This window comes from Ornithodoros turicata, chromosome 2, assembly GCF_037126465.1.
Source record: "Ornithodoros turicata isolate Travis chromosome 2, ASM3712646v1, whole genome shotgun sequence".
Lineage (NCBI taxonomy): Eukaryota > Metazoa > Arthropoda > Arachnida > Ixodida > Argasidae > Ornithodoros > Ornithodoros turicata.
The window spans coordinates 37,670,308-37,686,961 of NC_088202.1; the positions used below are offsets into that span (position 1 = coordinate 37,670,308).

At 44.3% G+C, this 16,654-nt stretch overlaps 1 protein-coding gene across 1 annotated transcript in view; it reads left to right on the plus strand.

Annotated features, from left to right (window-relative positions):
* The first annotated feature begins 467 nt into the window (after positions 1-467).
* LOC135385293 (sex peptide receptor-like) overlaps positions 468-16,654 on the plus strand; it is a 480,167-nt gene continuing 463,980 nt past the window's right edge. The window contains 1 exon segment of the mRNA XM_064614517.1: positions 468-614. The gene's annotated coding sequence lies outside the window, so the exon portion shown is untranslated.

Genomic DNA, 16,654 nt, shown 5'->3' on the forward strand with positions numbered 1-16,654 from the left:
TACGGTGTCTTTTACATTTTCCTTTCTTTTCTTTGTGAGTGGCGTGGAGTAGAAGGAAGCAAAGAAATATACTCAAACTATGGCGGGCTATACTCAAACGTACAGAATGCTCCAGTGGTCGCGCGCGAATCACGACCCTTGCATTTGCTTGCACCGCATAAAATGTGTGCTTTTGAAAAACGCCCTATTTTGTTTTACTTTTGTGTCATTTTTTTCTGCCAGCAATAGAGATAAAGTTGAATGACAGTATTTTCTATTTAAAATTCACCGCCGCTATCAGACGCTCCACAGCCTCATGTTGCTCCAGCATCCTCCGCTTTCGCCTCAGTGGAGGGAGAAAGCCTATTTCGTTCTGAAATAGGGTCGAGAATTAGAGGGGGAGGAAGCTACCCGGGAGAAGGGAAAAATTGCAGGAGAAAAGGTTGTGACGTCGAAATCACGACGTCAGCGGTGGCGGCGGCGCGCAGGTCGCTAAGTGCTCGACTCCCGAGCCTCCGGATCGAGGTGCGCGCTCTCCAAATTCCAGTGTTGTTTTGGAGTCTGTGCTGGTGAGAACTGTGTCTTCGGCTTTGCACCGTTGGACCTTATAGCCTTTGGAGGATCGCCAAAAAGAGGTGCGTTCTCTGCTTAGCATTGTTGTCTTTTGACAAGCGAACGTGTATTTAGCCCCAGTGACGAATATGGTGTGGCTGCGTTCGCGGCAACAGTTGTTTCGAACTTTTGAAGAGCCGGCGAGGTGGTAGAATGGTTTCGTTTTGTCGGTGTCCTCTTGGGGGGTTTATGTTGTGGTTTTGGCCAAGGGTGTTGTGTGACGGCGCAAGTAGGTATGCCGTACATTTGGAGCATGCAAAATGTGAGATTGTACTGTGAATGAGGTTGTAGTGCGATGAACTATACTATACATACGATGGCATCTCTCATCATTCTAGTGAATGTGTGGGTTACGTTATAGATTTGAAGTCTGCAGGAATTTGTGTGATTTGTCAGTTTTGTTTTGTTTACTCTTGTTAAATTATATTTAGATACATGTACTAGTTTTTGTTTCTTATTTAGTGTTTACGTGGAACTGGAAAGTATTTGCTCAAGCAAATCAACAAGTAATAAAAATAACAGACACCCGCCAGCAACCAAAAATGTGGTCAGTCCTCGTTATTGAACGTGGTAGCAACCACAGCCATTATAGTTTTTCAACGGTAGCTCTCGCCGAAGGCAAACAGTTACATGGCATCAATGACAAACTACATAAAGGAGAATCTTCTTGTCTTTATTGGCAGACGATATCCGCACGTTAGTAATTCAGTTCTGATTCACTAAATTTCAGTGACATTTTTTGTCATCTTCCTCAAATCTTTCGTGTTTCAATAAGGTTTCAACGAATTACTGTTTTGAGGCGCAGAGTCAGCACGGCCTCGTCTTTGGTGTTGCGACTGCATTGGTGAATCAAAGTGACATACTATAGTTGCTCTCGACGTCATAGCAGTTCCTCTCATATCGATCTTATGCACGTTTGTACGATGCCCTTTGTAGTGACGGCCCACTCTCGATTGTTTTCGCATACAGGTGTAATTGCGGGACTTGACGACGCAGCCCTTGCAATGCAATGAAGTGGATACGAGAAACGTAACTCATAACTAGAGGCCGTTCTCCCAGTAGTATCGTGGAAAAAAGCGAGAGGAAAGCAGTATAAAGAAAGGGCCCATCATATCTTGATTTCCGCGATTACATTAGAGTTTTCTGCTGCGGATGATGAGGATGATGAGCTTACTGAGTAGAATGTGTGCTCGCTCCGCACGCGAACCATAAGAACCGCCGAAGGATCGAGAATAATCGATCATAATTATTGAGGGTCACGTGATTGGGAATATTATAACGTAGCTTCGACGTAGCTTCGACGATGTAAGCCAAGGCGTCGTCGAAGATGAAAGTGTCCCCGAATATCGCTCGCTACGGTTGTGTGACGGTAGAAAAAAAGAAATGTATCGCTATGAATTTGGACATGGTAGTCGCTAACTCAGTCCGGCTTCGTTGCGAACGTGAATTTTCAATTTGAACTTTCATGAACGCAGCGTGTGAGGCTCTGAGCTCGCGTTTCTCGATTATTCACAGGCTACGTTGGAATCGTGAACGCTTGTCATACCACTTAGTGAAAAGATAGTTTTTACGTCATGACTCTCTTAATCCGCTGCATGGTTTGTGTACGAAGCATACATGGGTCCTCAGTAGTCTACCGCGTGAAAGATTCCGAACCGAAGGCATATTATTTTGTTTTATCGGGCTTCAAATAGCATTCGAAAACAAACAGAAAGGATGAGCCGTCACTGTCACGGCGTATTCAAGAGCTTTGATACGTCTTGTTGACGAGACTGCTATCGAGAATCTGTCGACCTCGTCTTATACTGAAGCTCGATCACAAAAGAATGCGCCAGATAACATATAAGAACGTGTGTCCTTCGTGTTCCTTCAATACGTTCCTTGTTTTCGTTTTCGTTTTTTTTTTTTCGTCCAAATTTCAACAACAAGCCGCCGAAAACACCTTATTCGCTACCATGCACTGTTAGAAAGTTTTGTGTATTAGCACCTTTTCTCATGGTGGGATGCTTTAGAGGTGCTTAAGAAACGTACATGATGTACTTGTCTGGAATCGACAGCTCGCGGTTTATCCGTTCGGGAATCCCCAGGTGTTGCAAGATTGTTTCATTCGACTGGTAAACACATACCCGGTAGCATGCTGTAGGTGCCTGTTAGTCCGAAGAAACAATCTTGCAACACCTGTAGATTTCCGACAGGATAAACCGCAAGCAGTACTCCCTTCAACGCACAGCAGTTTTGTACCTCCCGGAAGCAATATTATTGGCACATGACGGATGTAAACACAGGGTGCATTTTGGAAACCCTATACGGTATAACATGGCAATGCGCGTAAGTTAAGATCCAGCTTAGTTCGCCGCTATTTAAGGATACTAATTATCCTTGTTACGCGTATTATCAATTAAAATAAACAAAAACTACAACATGGAAAGTTTAAATGACAATAACCACCTCGCGAGAGATGAAGAAGGTGAAGGAAAAATAATAGAACCCGCAATCTCGCGCACAAACTCATGCTCACGACGAATACAGGCGATAAAAATGAACGTCTGCACAAATATGGCAGAGTTTCGTATTTGCTGCAGATTATATATTCTTGCACCCCGCAGCTCCCCCCCCCCCCCCAAGTTCTCTAGTCTCCTTAATGATAATTCATTCCTAAGCGAGACAGCAGGTCCTTGCGCCCAACGTCTCGAACCCAGCGTCAACGCTTGGCGGCGCTGGCGTTTCTGCGGGCCCCATGCCCGCGCGTTTTAATTAAGCCTGGCAACGCCACTTGTGGGTCACTTTTTTTTTTTATCATTTCCACTGCCGCGTCTAGAACAACTCTACAAAACTCAGAAGTATCTAAACTCGTCAGTTGCATCTGTCCATCGTTTCGACGCAGCCAACCACGTGCAGCTCAGACGTACATACCCAATACCCATACCCATACCCAGACATACCCAATATGATCGTCCAGACATTTGAATCCCGGATCACGACACCATAAAGGAATAAAAATATGAAACTTCCATTGACGACAACACGTGCATTGCAATGACAGGGAGTTTGGTTTCAAACGCGTAGTTTTTTTAAGTTAGGTACTCTATTACAATGACCTTGTACCAATCTCTTTCGCAAAATGTATTTACAGTTTCCGCGAGCTGTAGTTGCTGAGTGGCTGACGAACTTCTAGGTTCTACGCCACTATGTATAGAACTTATGGACTAATATCGGCATCAAGGGAGGCAGGAGATTGTTAGGCGCAAAGGATTAAGCTGTGATTATGCGAAGAGAGAGGCTCTAGCACTCTTTCACGGGGGCCTGCTTATACTTTTTGCCAGCACTCCTCCCGCCCTCACTCCTGAGAGTCGGTAATGGAATGCAATAGTGGAAATGGCTAATGGATCAATGTAGTTACTGCTGTGCGGTGAACTCTGTTCACATCCGCAACACTTATAAGAGCGGCTTCGAAACGTCCCACGCGTAGCATATCTGGTGTTATCTCGTAATGCAACGTTCCAGAAGAGGCCTGTTTGTGTTGCTCTCCGGATAACTTGCCTTTATTGAACATCTCCGCTCCATTATGTTTCGCTGCAAGCACAGTAATAATAGACAGAGCATCTCTTAATCCATAAGAAGAACAAAAAAGGAGGGCGATGAAGTGGGCCTTGTTGCGATGACAAACCCAACTACTACACCTAATCACTAATTTTCATGAGCATTTCATCTGTTTCATGAAGTAGAATTTTCAAAGAAAACACAGAAAGAGGGAGGGCACAACCGACATTTAGACCGAAACAGCGTGAATTATCAGTACGTATATTATGAACTTCATAAATTATGCACACTAAAATTCACTGTGTAGCATTCTGTATTCCTTCAGGTTCTGCCAAGTCAGTTAGAGTGTAAAAAAATAACTTCGTAAAAAATAAAAAAGTAAAAATAACTTCGACAGGTAGATCGCTTGGAAATGGAACATGACATCCATGCAGCTACGCCGTAGATATCACCTATAGTAAACTAAATAGACCCACAGATACTCACAATCAACATTCGATTAGGTTAGGTGTAGTTAAAAAATGTCACTAGTGCTTGGGAGCATATTTTCATTTGTATTAGTGCATCACTCCGATCATACCTGATTTAGCTTGGCAGTCGACAATGAGATGTTGCGTTTATTTATTTATTTTTCTTTTCTTTTCATATGTGCGTATATAAGCTTGTCCTGTTCAACGAAATAAAACTGTAAGCTGCGAGTTAGCAGTTGTGCTCTCCCGCTGTGTTCTGTCTCCTTCGTGTTCATTCAGCTTATTCTTCGTTTTGCATACTTGGTAATGTTTTAATTCATCAGCGCTCTTATCATCAAAGGGATCTGAGAGGATATGTTAAAGCATTTGTGCACGTCCTCAATCTACTTGCTGGTACTGTTTACCATCGTTTTTCCGAACACACAGAAACTAGCAAATGCGCATTACTAATCACACAACAAGAAACAGCGCCATACAATATGTAAATATATTACCTTTAGGGTTCTTTAATAAACGAAAGCAGCGATGTGCAGGCATCAAATTACAAGAGCGCGTATTCGTATAGTTGTTCCTCACCCTAACATCAAATTCGGTAAACAAAATCTCCCCAATCATCATCATCAAATAAAGTTGTTGTTGGTAAACAAAATAGAGCGCTTTGCAGCTGTGGTCTAATTGAGAAAGCTGTAACAGCTTTTGTTAGCGCATATTTCAACAGAAGTGAAGGCGGGATGTGTGCTGCGTTTGCCGACAAAGGGCGTATTGGTCGTGGACGACGAAGAGCACGCCGTTATTTTAGTTAAAATGGTGACAAACATTGACATTTTAAAACCTTTGCAAGGAAACGAAAGAAACAATTTTTAAAAATTCGTTACATCCAATGCACAACTACTACGAGCTCTACCCTGTCGTATGAAGCATAGTCGCTGAAATATGATGGTCAAATTGTACCGCGAACACGCGAACCGCCCTCCTAAGTGTCTTTTGCGTTTCGAAGTCACACTGTGGCAGTTATCTAACTTCCTAATGAGAAGCGTAATCAGCTCTTGAAACGTTAGCCCCCAGGAACAACCGCGACCAAGCTCACATCTCGGCGCGTGTTGTTTTAATAACCCTGAAGGCATGTCGTCGCTCGACATGTTTTTGAAGGGTATCGTTACGATACGGGATAAATCTGGCGGTACGCTCCTGAGAACAAAAACAGAGAAAGGAAAAGGAAAATAAAGTATTCTCCGCTAAAAACTGGATATAGTGGTTTCAACAGAGGGAAACTAGTCTGCTGCATTGCACAGGAAAGCTATGATGAGATAATTAATGGATGGACTGCTCCGAATTGGTACCGGAAGCGAAAAATAGAGCACATAAATGTTCGAGGTTAGGAAGAGTCGTACGGGACGCGGTACAACGCAGAACTACAATTGCAGCAGCATAGCAGGACTGAATTATCGTCCGCTATAAGCTTCAAAACTGGTTAGTTGTCTCAATATCCAACACTTAAATATGAGATATTCACGGGTGGATTGTGAGTTCTTCGAAGGGAAAAAAGATGAGCAGGACACAGGTGAAAGGTCAGTCAGACGGCACAAGGTTGTTTCCATTGCCATTCCACTGGAAAATGAAAAAGTAGGAAAGTGGAGGAGAGGAGAGACAAACCTTACTGGTGATCTGCCACTCATTTATTTGTGTCGTTACTTATTCAGGGGCTGTCCTTAAGTTATGTGTCTCTCAGGAAGTGGAGTACCGCCTTCGTCGTACTCCACTGTGGAGTATGCTGTACAGGGCAAGGTAGTGTCGCCAAAGAAACCAATGCACATCCCAGATTAGCTAGGCGTCGCCTGAGAGTATCACGAACAGTGGTGTTTCGTTGGCTGTGCGCAACGTTAAGACGTAGGCAACATTTTGGTTCTTTTAAGGAACCTTCAAGTAACTTTGAATCCGTCGCGTTTTCTGCTAAGTGCTATTCTGTGTTGGTTTGAAGTGGATACACACGTGACATGCCCTGTATGCGGGAACTCCTTGTATTTGATATGGAGACTTTCTGCGTGTCGATTTGGCTCCTAATTGCACCTAGAATCGGAAACGCGCGTAGAAATACATATGTGCGTGGTATATTTACGACGAGTTGCAAACCTTCAACGTGGATGCAATGATCGGCTCTTATCCGAACCCAGTGCACTCTTAGAAAAAAGAAATAGGGGGTTGAAAACCTAGTAACCAGCTCTCTTACCGCCCCCGCTGCAGCGCGCCCTTCCGGAAGCGTATAACGGGACTGTTTACCTCCTGGGCTGCGGCGCCATCTTTCGGTCGACAACATACGCAGGGTGGTGACTGAGCCCATTTACCACCCAGGGTACACCAGTTTATTACATAACACAACGATAATTTCTCGGAGAGACAGTATCAGCGTATTCGATGATTAATTTAAGTGGAAAACACAGTCAGTAACACGGTTGTATTTTTATTCGATATGTTGTCACTTGTGGCGGCATTTTTTCCGTTACTACGACGAAGATATCTTCGAACCCTGACTTGCAAAGTCGCTTGTCAGACAAAGCGGACCTCAGATTTGCGAAGTCGCAGCCTATTATAGTAGTGTATGTTCTCCGGCAAGTTGCTCCCACATTTATGATTCACGCGGGTTTCTTAATCGATGACAATACACACACACTCGTGATTATACGGCAGTATCGTGCACGACCTTTCGGTGTAACACCTGTGCTTTGCGCGTGCGGCCTTGCGCCCGAAGTTTGCATGTTTGGAGGTGCGGTTAATTTTGGTTTCTGTCTTTCCGTTAATGGCCTGGAGAATTTTTCTCGTTTCTCAATTTCTGGTTCGTAATAACGCGTATATCAAAATTTCACTGAGAAGTTGCCAATAGATCACTGCCATATTGATACAGTTTTGCACACACGCACAAAAAAAAAAGGAAAGACAACGGTAACAAAACGTACCCTTCTAGCATGTTTCGATAAAGTCGTACTGTCCACAGTTCAAACGCTATAGGCCCCGGGACAATCCATTTGAACTCTTGAAAAATTTGACACCCAGCACAAGCAGCACACCATCATTGGCCCAATATCGGTTCAACATTGGCAGCCAATATAAGTTACATTGGTCCAATACTCGGTCAGATATTGCGCCAATCAAACTGCGAATATTGGTCCAATGTTGCAAGCCAGTGGTGAGCCAATGAAAAATATGAATCGTCTGAAGTTATAGTAACCCCAACGCTAGTCTAGTTTTAACTGCTTTTAATATGTAGCACGACAACAGGAACGCATCACGTTACAAATAATTATTCTTTCTTTCATTGTATATTTTTTTGAACATGCTCAAACTTTGCCATCGGTGGCACGCGGTGGTAGAATCCTAAGATTCCGCTTGGTCTAGTATCCGGGTAGTCCCACAAAACTATATACCCATCATAGAAAGCATATGCGTGCATCATTGGGAAAAGAAAAATACTAGAGATGGGACGAGTTCAAAATTTTTCGAATCTGAATCCAAGGTAGGTTGTACGAATCCACGAATCTTACGAATCTCGAATTTTCGAATCCTTTCTTTAAAAAGAGTTTTAAAAGCCAAGAAAAAAAGCTTCTAGTGAAAAGTGTTTTGAAGCAGAATATGATACCTTTGTTTAACGAAAACCAAATTAAAGAATGCTTCAGTTTCAGGAGAATACCAATATAGTTTTTCTTAAACGTAATTTATTTAACATGTTGTTCATCGACTGCAAGAAATGCATAAATTCTCGAATCTGAATTATTTCCATAAAACTATATATAAGCGACAATCACAAGCAAAACCAATCTACTTTTAAACTTGTAATGTAACAGTTCCTGCCTGAACTCCAGAACAGTCCAGAGAAATGTAAACAAACAAACAAGAAAACACCTGCCGGCCAATTAGACTTCCTGCGGGCTCCGGAGACGCCAAATTGAAAAATAAACAAACAAACGGTGGTCTGTGGACTCGAAAGATTCGATTTGCCGTTTTGGGCACTGGGATTCGGATTCGCGAATCTCGAATTCCTCCCTAGGATTCGGGTATTCGGTTGACATATCCCTAAAAAATACCTTCCCGGAAACAGTAGCGCAAGCGCTCACAGGCAGAATCATTGGCAAACTCAGCAAATTGTACACATAACCTGCACCTGTAGTAAAAGGGGGCGTAACCCTCCTGTAACAGTGAGGAGCATACGTCTTAGCACTTACGATGAATCTGTTATTAATTCAAGGCGCCTACCATACAACAGCAGAATTTCATCCCTATCAAGTATTGTGTTTTTTATTTGAACTGCCGCTTCCACTGTCGTTATCCGCTTTGCCACCCATAAAAGCGATCATTTTTGTGCCTGGCTTGAAGCGTGTCACTTGAATAATTTCCAAATTAGCAGCATTTGGAGCGCACAAATAAGAGCCACACTCCACTCAGGATTACAAATGGAGTGAAAATGAAGGTACATTCGTAGAAAGCTGGCTACATTGGCACTTTCGTTTGATGGTAAACCTATGTAGCACCAATGAAGCCCCATCGTGCATTGAGCAATTCCAGAACGTAAATTATATGGGCAACATGGCTTCAAACTTCAAACAACAACAACTTTAATTTTTGGCTTTGGAGAGCGGGGAGGTTCATCGCAACAGGCGATACTCTACCCCATTGCTGGTGAGAATGTGGGGAATAAACGAGACCCTTGACAATAACGATCTAAGTCCGATGGTGTCCAGAAATGTCAGAAAAGCTTTGACCGCAGAGCGTTGCTGGGCTGGCTTAGGCCAGGGACCAAGGAATTTCGATAGGGAGAAGGGGCGAGAGTCCAGCTGACGAAGAGACTGGGAGAGTGTGGTTCGGGAAGGGTGGTAGTGGGGCAATGAAGAAGAATATGTTCCAGATCCTCAAGAACACCACAGTGGCAGCAGGTGGGAGAGTCAGCTTGTCTCAAGCGGTAACGCCACTGAGCTGTAAAGGCCACACCGAGGCGCATTCGGTGGATTAATGCGAGAGGTGTTTCGTGGGCATGCGGAAAGCGAGCGTTCGATCAACTCTGCTCAACATAGAGGGGGGAAGAATGTCGGTTGTCCATTGGCGGGAAGCCAGGGGTGTCACTAGGCGTCGCAGAATTGAACGGCGGTCTCTTCTCAGCAGAACAATACTGGACCGTTTCCGATACGAGAGTGCTGCTTCTGCGGCGCTGTCGGCATGCTCGTTCCCCACGACACCGCAATGGGCTGGAACCCACTGGAGAACTAGCCTGTGGCCTGCTGCGTAGATAGTGTGGTTAGCCATTAACACATCTGTGATTATGGGTGCGGATGGGCCTCGTAGGCCGGAATTTTCAATTGCTTGAGGTGCAGATTTGGAGTCTGTGTCGGCACATATCGGAACATATGGCGGCACATATCGGCACAGTTCCCTTAGAAGTCGGCCCAGGACACACATTTCCCCGGGGCGTCAGTCGTGACTTTGCTCACCTCTGTGAGGCCAACAACGGCGAGCCCTTTAACTAGCACCAAACTTCAAGAACAATGGTATTCTGGGCATTTTCTAACATGATGCAGTTGATTTGTTCAGTTTGGCATTCTTTTGGTTCGGCCAAGATAACAACAATAGAGCTAATAAACCGCCATTTATTGCCTCTTCTTCTAGGCCCAATGAAACCGGGATAATGTCAATATTGGACCAGTATTTTGTGCTGCTTGGGAGGGCGTTAAAGCTAGGACCCACGTCTAGGGTTGAACAGTACCGCCCTGCACTCTGAGAAAAAAGGGAGTAACGAGGGACTAACTTCCCATTTTTATTCCATTTTCGCTACCCTGTCAGTGAAGTGCTCCCCCTTGCTCTCCGCATTTGCCAGGTAACTCCCTCAGTGTAACTAGTTACTCCCCATCCATGTCAAAATTTTAATTAACAAGCAGGCAACAACATGCGGAGATTTTCGACATATAAACACTTGTACCACAGTCCAGCTATTCAGTTGCTGTATCGTCTTCGTTATTTAATCATTAGTTTTGCACTAATTTCTCAGTTTGTGAGGATTTCGCCCTTACTGGAGGATATAGCGTGGCAGGTGACCTTCTGACAATCCAGTTTCTTTAATTATTTATTCCGGCGTTTACCGCGTTCGAGGGAACTGCATGCCCAATGGAGGCCGCTGAGGACAGCTTGAATGTTTTCCTTTATAAGTAGTTCTTTGGGACTACCCCATACTCCAGGTGGCAGTGCATGGTTTCATACCCCTCTCCCTTCATTATACCACCATAACGCTTCCTTTTCGCGTCGCACCGAGCGAGATACATTTGTGCATATGCGCACACACACAAACGCTAAAAGAAAACACAAGAAATACCATGGAAGATTCCATTGCATGTGGAGAACATCTGGTGGCATGAACCCGTTTAATAGCGTCAGCGTGACACCTCTAACTGGTGTCATAGTTACTCCTTGAGAATGGAGTAAATATGGATTTTGATTTGGAGGGTACAAGATTTACTCCGAAAGAGAGTGTTCTATGGGACAAGCTACTTACTCCGCTAAAGGAGTTTTTTTTTTTTTTTTTTCGCAGAGTGCCACATAGATCAAACTTCAGACATTTGTGGACAAACATTTGTGACTAGCCATTGCCACGCTAAAATGTAACATTGACCATCGTAAGCAAGCCTGGCCGACGGGCAAGACACGTAAACAACACAACACGAAGGCTGTTATGTTGTAGATAGTGTCTTACCCATCGCTCAGGCTCGCCTATCATGGAGTTTATCCACCAGCTAGCCTGCATCCTTCTGTTTCTTCTCCGTTTTTTCTTTTTCATTTTTTTGGAATAGCAAGCCGGCTCTTTGCCTTGTTAACCTTTACTTTCTTTTTTTCTTTCTTAATAAACATATACCCCCCCCCCCTCCCTGCACCTACGCCATTCTAACATTGACCGCAACTTTTTAAGAGCGTGCAACACCGTCGAGACCCTCAAATGTTTATGGAATTCCTGAAGACCAGGGGTTTGCTCCAGACGCTTTAGTGTTCAACACTGTTTCACAATGACTCGAGTTGCTCCTTTCAGTGCTCCTTTCTTTTCGGTTTCATCACTTGTTCCCTGAGCTCATTTCGCTGCATCCCCATATCACTCATGTAATGGAGCAGTTTAATGCCCTGGAGCGGTGGAACACCCCATCATGCCAGCGTCATCATCCATTGTTTGTATCCCTTCCAGGTTTTTCTTCGCGTGTAATGGTTGGCGATTATTCGAGGGATACGTCGCTGGAACATATTGTCCTTTCTGTTCGCTTGGGCACAACACATAATCACTAGAGAACGGAAATGTTGACTCTTAGAAGTGAAGTGAACACGGTCTGCATACGCACTCATACTAAAATATGCAGGAAGACCGTGAACGCAATGAACTTCAAAAGTTTTACATCCATTTTATGTACTACATGCGATGGACACGACATCCACAATTAATGTTCCGAGGGCCCCGAAGAAACGTGCGAATACCGCGCATTTCTCGGCTTCGTGGGAGTATTTGCATGGCATCATGCATAATGCATAAGTGCCATGCAGACTTCTTCGAGTTTAACTTGCTAACTACATATTAATGTCTGCCGTAAATGTCCTTGTTGATGCAGGTACTTATTGATACATTAAGGAAGATGTCGTTGTTTGTACGTAACGTTCAGCTGGTGTTTGGGCTCGACTAGAACTGACGGTATTGTTTAGTAGGGCGATATAACATAAGCGGCCAGATTTACCCTCTTGTGGCACGCACAAACACTGTTCTGACGTGTTTTTCCAACCTCGTTGAGTGGTTTCTCTTTGCACTCTGGCACCACATGCGAGAACTCCACCTCAACACTGGGGAGCACTTGCCAGCTGACCGCATTCAATTCCTAAAGGGAAAGTATGACACGTCTCGCGAGATTCAGCGAAGGTTACTGTCTTAAACGGGTACTAAAAGCTCGACGAACATTATCCAATTATTGTGCTCCATGATGGAACGTGGCTGTTCGATATTCAAATATGAAATTATTTTGCTTCTAGCGAGCGTCCCTACCACGAAACAATGTCATCAAAGAGCATTATCCGAGTGAGTCTCTCTTTCATCCTTGGAACGTCACAACCTTCCAACGTATAGCAACGGCGCTCTCCAGGCACTGGAAGTGGGGGAGATTTCGCTCTCCTAGCCAATGAGGGGCCCAAGTGGGACAAGCTGCACCTCGCGAGGGAACCGGTTGCGAGAACGTCGCTCTGACCTTGCGGAGCAATACAGCACTGAAATCGTAGTGCACACGTGAAATGGAATATTAGGGCGTCCCGCATTCTGAAGCGTTGATGGCGCGTGAAGTCAAAATGACGTGTGCCAGTACGTCACCACTACCACCACGTGTGCCTATTCTCGCATGAACATTGCACGGCGGAGCATGAGCGCAAAAGAGTGCAGTGAATATTCGGTCCGTTTGGTGCCATTAATTATTATTTTGCGACAACATTTTTTTTTAAACGTTCCCCGTCGGCAACATATCAAAATGCATTTTTTAAAAAGTGCACCTCGTATACCTGTTTATGGCTCCTTTAAGGGCTGTTTATATTCCTCCGTAACGTTGAGTTGAGTTGAGAAGAAAAAAATGGAGAAAGAGGCACTCATTACGAGAGCCTGCTACTCCAGATCACTCACAGACACTAAAAACTAACTAAAATAAGAACAATGGGTGACAGAGACACTCAGTCAGTCACTCACACACACTGTGTCCACTAACTTGGAGTCTAAATCGCACAAATGCTTGCATGGCGTGGAACTGATGGTCCGGTGACTAGGGCCCAGAACCTTAACAACATCGAAGGGTCTGCTATCCAGCCGAGTTAAAGAAGCTTGTAGATGCCTAACGTCTTACGTAACTTAGGCGTAACTTCTTCACGCATGGTGTGAACTTTAGCAGCCGAAGCTGCAGTGGTGTGCTACATGGGCGCGTAGATTTTTAACGCGTACTTGGTGTTGGATAACGCAGACAATGCGTCGATGCGAAGTTCTAGTTTTCCAGCGATGCTGTCTGACACGTATAGTTTGCGCTGGTGGAAGGCTGCTGTTGAGCGTCCTTCCCTTACTGACGGTTCTAGGGCGGTGTAGCGCTCGGGGGGATATGTTTAATGTTGAAAAAAAAAATGAAAGAAGAAACGAAAACAAAAGGGAAAGGTTAGCCATGATGTAGGCTTGCTATTCCCAAAAGCAAAAAAAAAAAAAAGCAGAAAGAAAAGGAAAGCAGTAGAGACATAGAAAATTGTGGGCATTGCTATCTTTCTTTAAATTTCCTTCTCTACACCTTCGGCACTCTGACGATAACTATGACGATGGCGATGGTGGGAAGAAGAAAAAAATTGGGGACGCAAGTCGCGACGTAACTGTTAGCACCTTGTGTTCTGTTGTAGTTCTGTAGTTGTAGTTCTGGTCGTTTTTTTCTTTTTTTCTTTTTTTCATCTATCCTCTTCCGCTGATCACTATGCCTCCAGCTGTCAGCTTCCCAACTGGATGTTAACTAACCACTGGACGCATTTTTCTGTGAAGGACAAAAATGAAGTTGGTTATCCAGGATGTCGAGAGCAGGTGACATTTGAAATTAGTTTACGGAAATTGAAGGTGAGTTCTCCGCGGATGATCAGTGCATGTTTAAGAAATGTCTCTGTCTGCCTAATCCCAGGTTCATGGTTTGTGTGCACAGGATGCTCCAAATATGCCAGGACGCTGCACCAAAAACTAGCGATACAGGGTCTTTGATTGATTCGTTGGAGATGTTATAGTCTTACAGGGTGTTTATTTTTAGCCTTCACAGAATTTTTATTAAAAAAAAAGCTATGAGAGCAGGACAGATGTCGTTTTTGCAGTTGAGTTATGCGCCCAGGCGGACATCCTCTCGAAAAAGTATGCAACTACAAGATGACTACTTACCTGAAATTCATTAATTAACTTTCTAATTAGGGGATTTCTGCCAAAAGCCAGATAGCAGAATCAGCCTCGTTGAAAGCCATTCAACGTCTAACAAATCCTGAAACACGCACGTGCGTTAAAATATTCATCCCCCAATTTTGATATGGAAATCAGCCTAAACCGAACGGTGGCGATCGGGAACGCGGGGAGCACAGCGTTCGTTCCATGACATAGGGCCACATGTTTGGGAGCGATGGAGATGATTGGAGTAGGTGCCGACCTGCTGGCCAGATAAACCGCTTTCCGGCCCAGATAAGCCTCCGTACACGATGCGCTCTTCAGGAGCGCTTTTTCGGTTTCGGGTCATTTACATACCGAAATTCAACGATGGATATTTCACAACACGCGCTCTTTTCTGGATTTGTGAAGTACAGAGTGACTTTCAACGAGGATTGTGTCCCATTCTGCGATCCCTCTTTTGTCCAAAATTCCCTACTTAAAATGTGAAGTAATGAATTTTAGGTAATTAGTCATCTTGTAATTACACATTCTCTTCCATAGGGTGTCTGCCTGTCTGCATAACTCATTTGCGAAGACGACATCTTATCTGCTCTCGCAGCATTTTAGTCAAAATTCTGTAAATGATAGAAATAAACACCCTGTAGACGTCGCAAACGCTTTAGGACATATCTGAATCATGCCCATTACACTGTGGATTAATGCATTTGGACACTGCTCTCTGTAATACTGTCGTGGATTGTCACCCGATATCTCCTAAATACCTGTTTCGCAACTAATTGCTCCGCTAAGTTACGAGAGTCTGGTGCTGGAGATGCACATCAGGCTCTGCCTTCCTTTCCCTAGGGGCGTCATCTGTACTCGGAGATGTGGTACGTGAGCGAGAGCGTCCATGCTTCCGTTATGCTCTATCTCACGCGGTGTGTTCTCCTGACAGCGTAATGGAATGGATATTGGCACCAGCTACACGTCGGCGCTTTATCCATTGCCTGACACACTTGGGACTTGTCGCGGATACGCGATTGCAATGGGCCTTTTTTCACAACGACTTATGCGCATGCGCATGACCTTGAAGCGCCGGGGAGGGTTATCTCTGTCTTCATTAGATGGCGCAGTGTGCAGACGAGAGAAGTGGGAACAAGTGGGGAGACCGCACGAACGGCGCGAACTCCACGGTCCCACTCCGGACGGGTTGTGGTCATTGGTGCTATACAGGTAGATTTGTTTTGACGCGATCCGAGCGTGTTTCGCTGGGGAGCCGCTAGGATTGTCTGCAGCACGCATACAACATTAAGACACGTATAATTCCAAGTGTAGGATAACGCAGGAACACTTACGCAGATGTCACAAGAGTATCTTCAGTTGTAATGGTTTGTGATTCTTTTTTTCTTTTTTTTGTTAGCGCTGCGAACCTACTGTGTCTATGAGCAAAGTACAGACGTGGGTATGTGGAGAGAGGACAGCAGGAAGGACGTGCTGTAGTATGCGTCCTGGGCCGACTTTAGGGAAACTGTGTCGACGTACTCTGGAAAGTCTGCCTGAAAACCCAGAGAAAACCTAACGTAATGTTATGTATACAAATATGGTACGTATATTGACAGCCCGAAAACTATATGCAAAGAGTGCATTGATGCACTGCTCCGCTGAAGAAATATGTAAACCGAAACCAATTAATTATTCGAAAAAATCACTTAGGTGTAGAGGCGTTTTTTTTTTCTTTTTTTGTTCTTTGGATATGTTTCGCTAAATGTCCCGATACGTGAAATAGTGGTTCTGAAAGCATGCGAAGTAAAATTTAAAAGTTTGGGTGTTTATTGCTGACCGAATGCAAATGGTGCCAACTTACTCAGTTCATGGTCAATGCTCCAAGGGTATTTACCAAAAAGAAAGTTCTTCGATAGCGCCGCCTGTTCACGAATTATTCAGCCGGGGGACCTTCGTGAAACACCCGGTATAATGTAAAACAAGAAGTTCGGTACTTCCCCTAACACTTCACTACTTTACCTCGTCATAAGTGATATTTCTTGCTACTTTACCTAGCTCAGCCTTCTGTCGCGCATTTGCTATACATAAGCAATAGAAAGGAATGTTTCTTAGGTGTTATGCTATCTAAGCGTGCTAT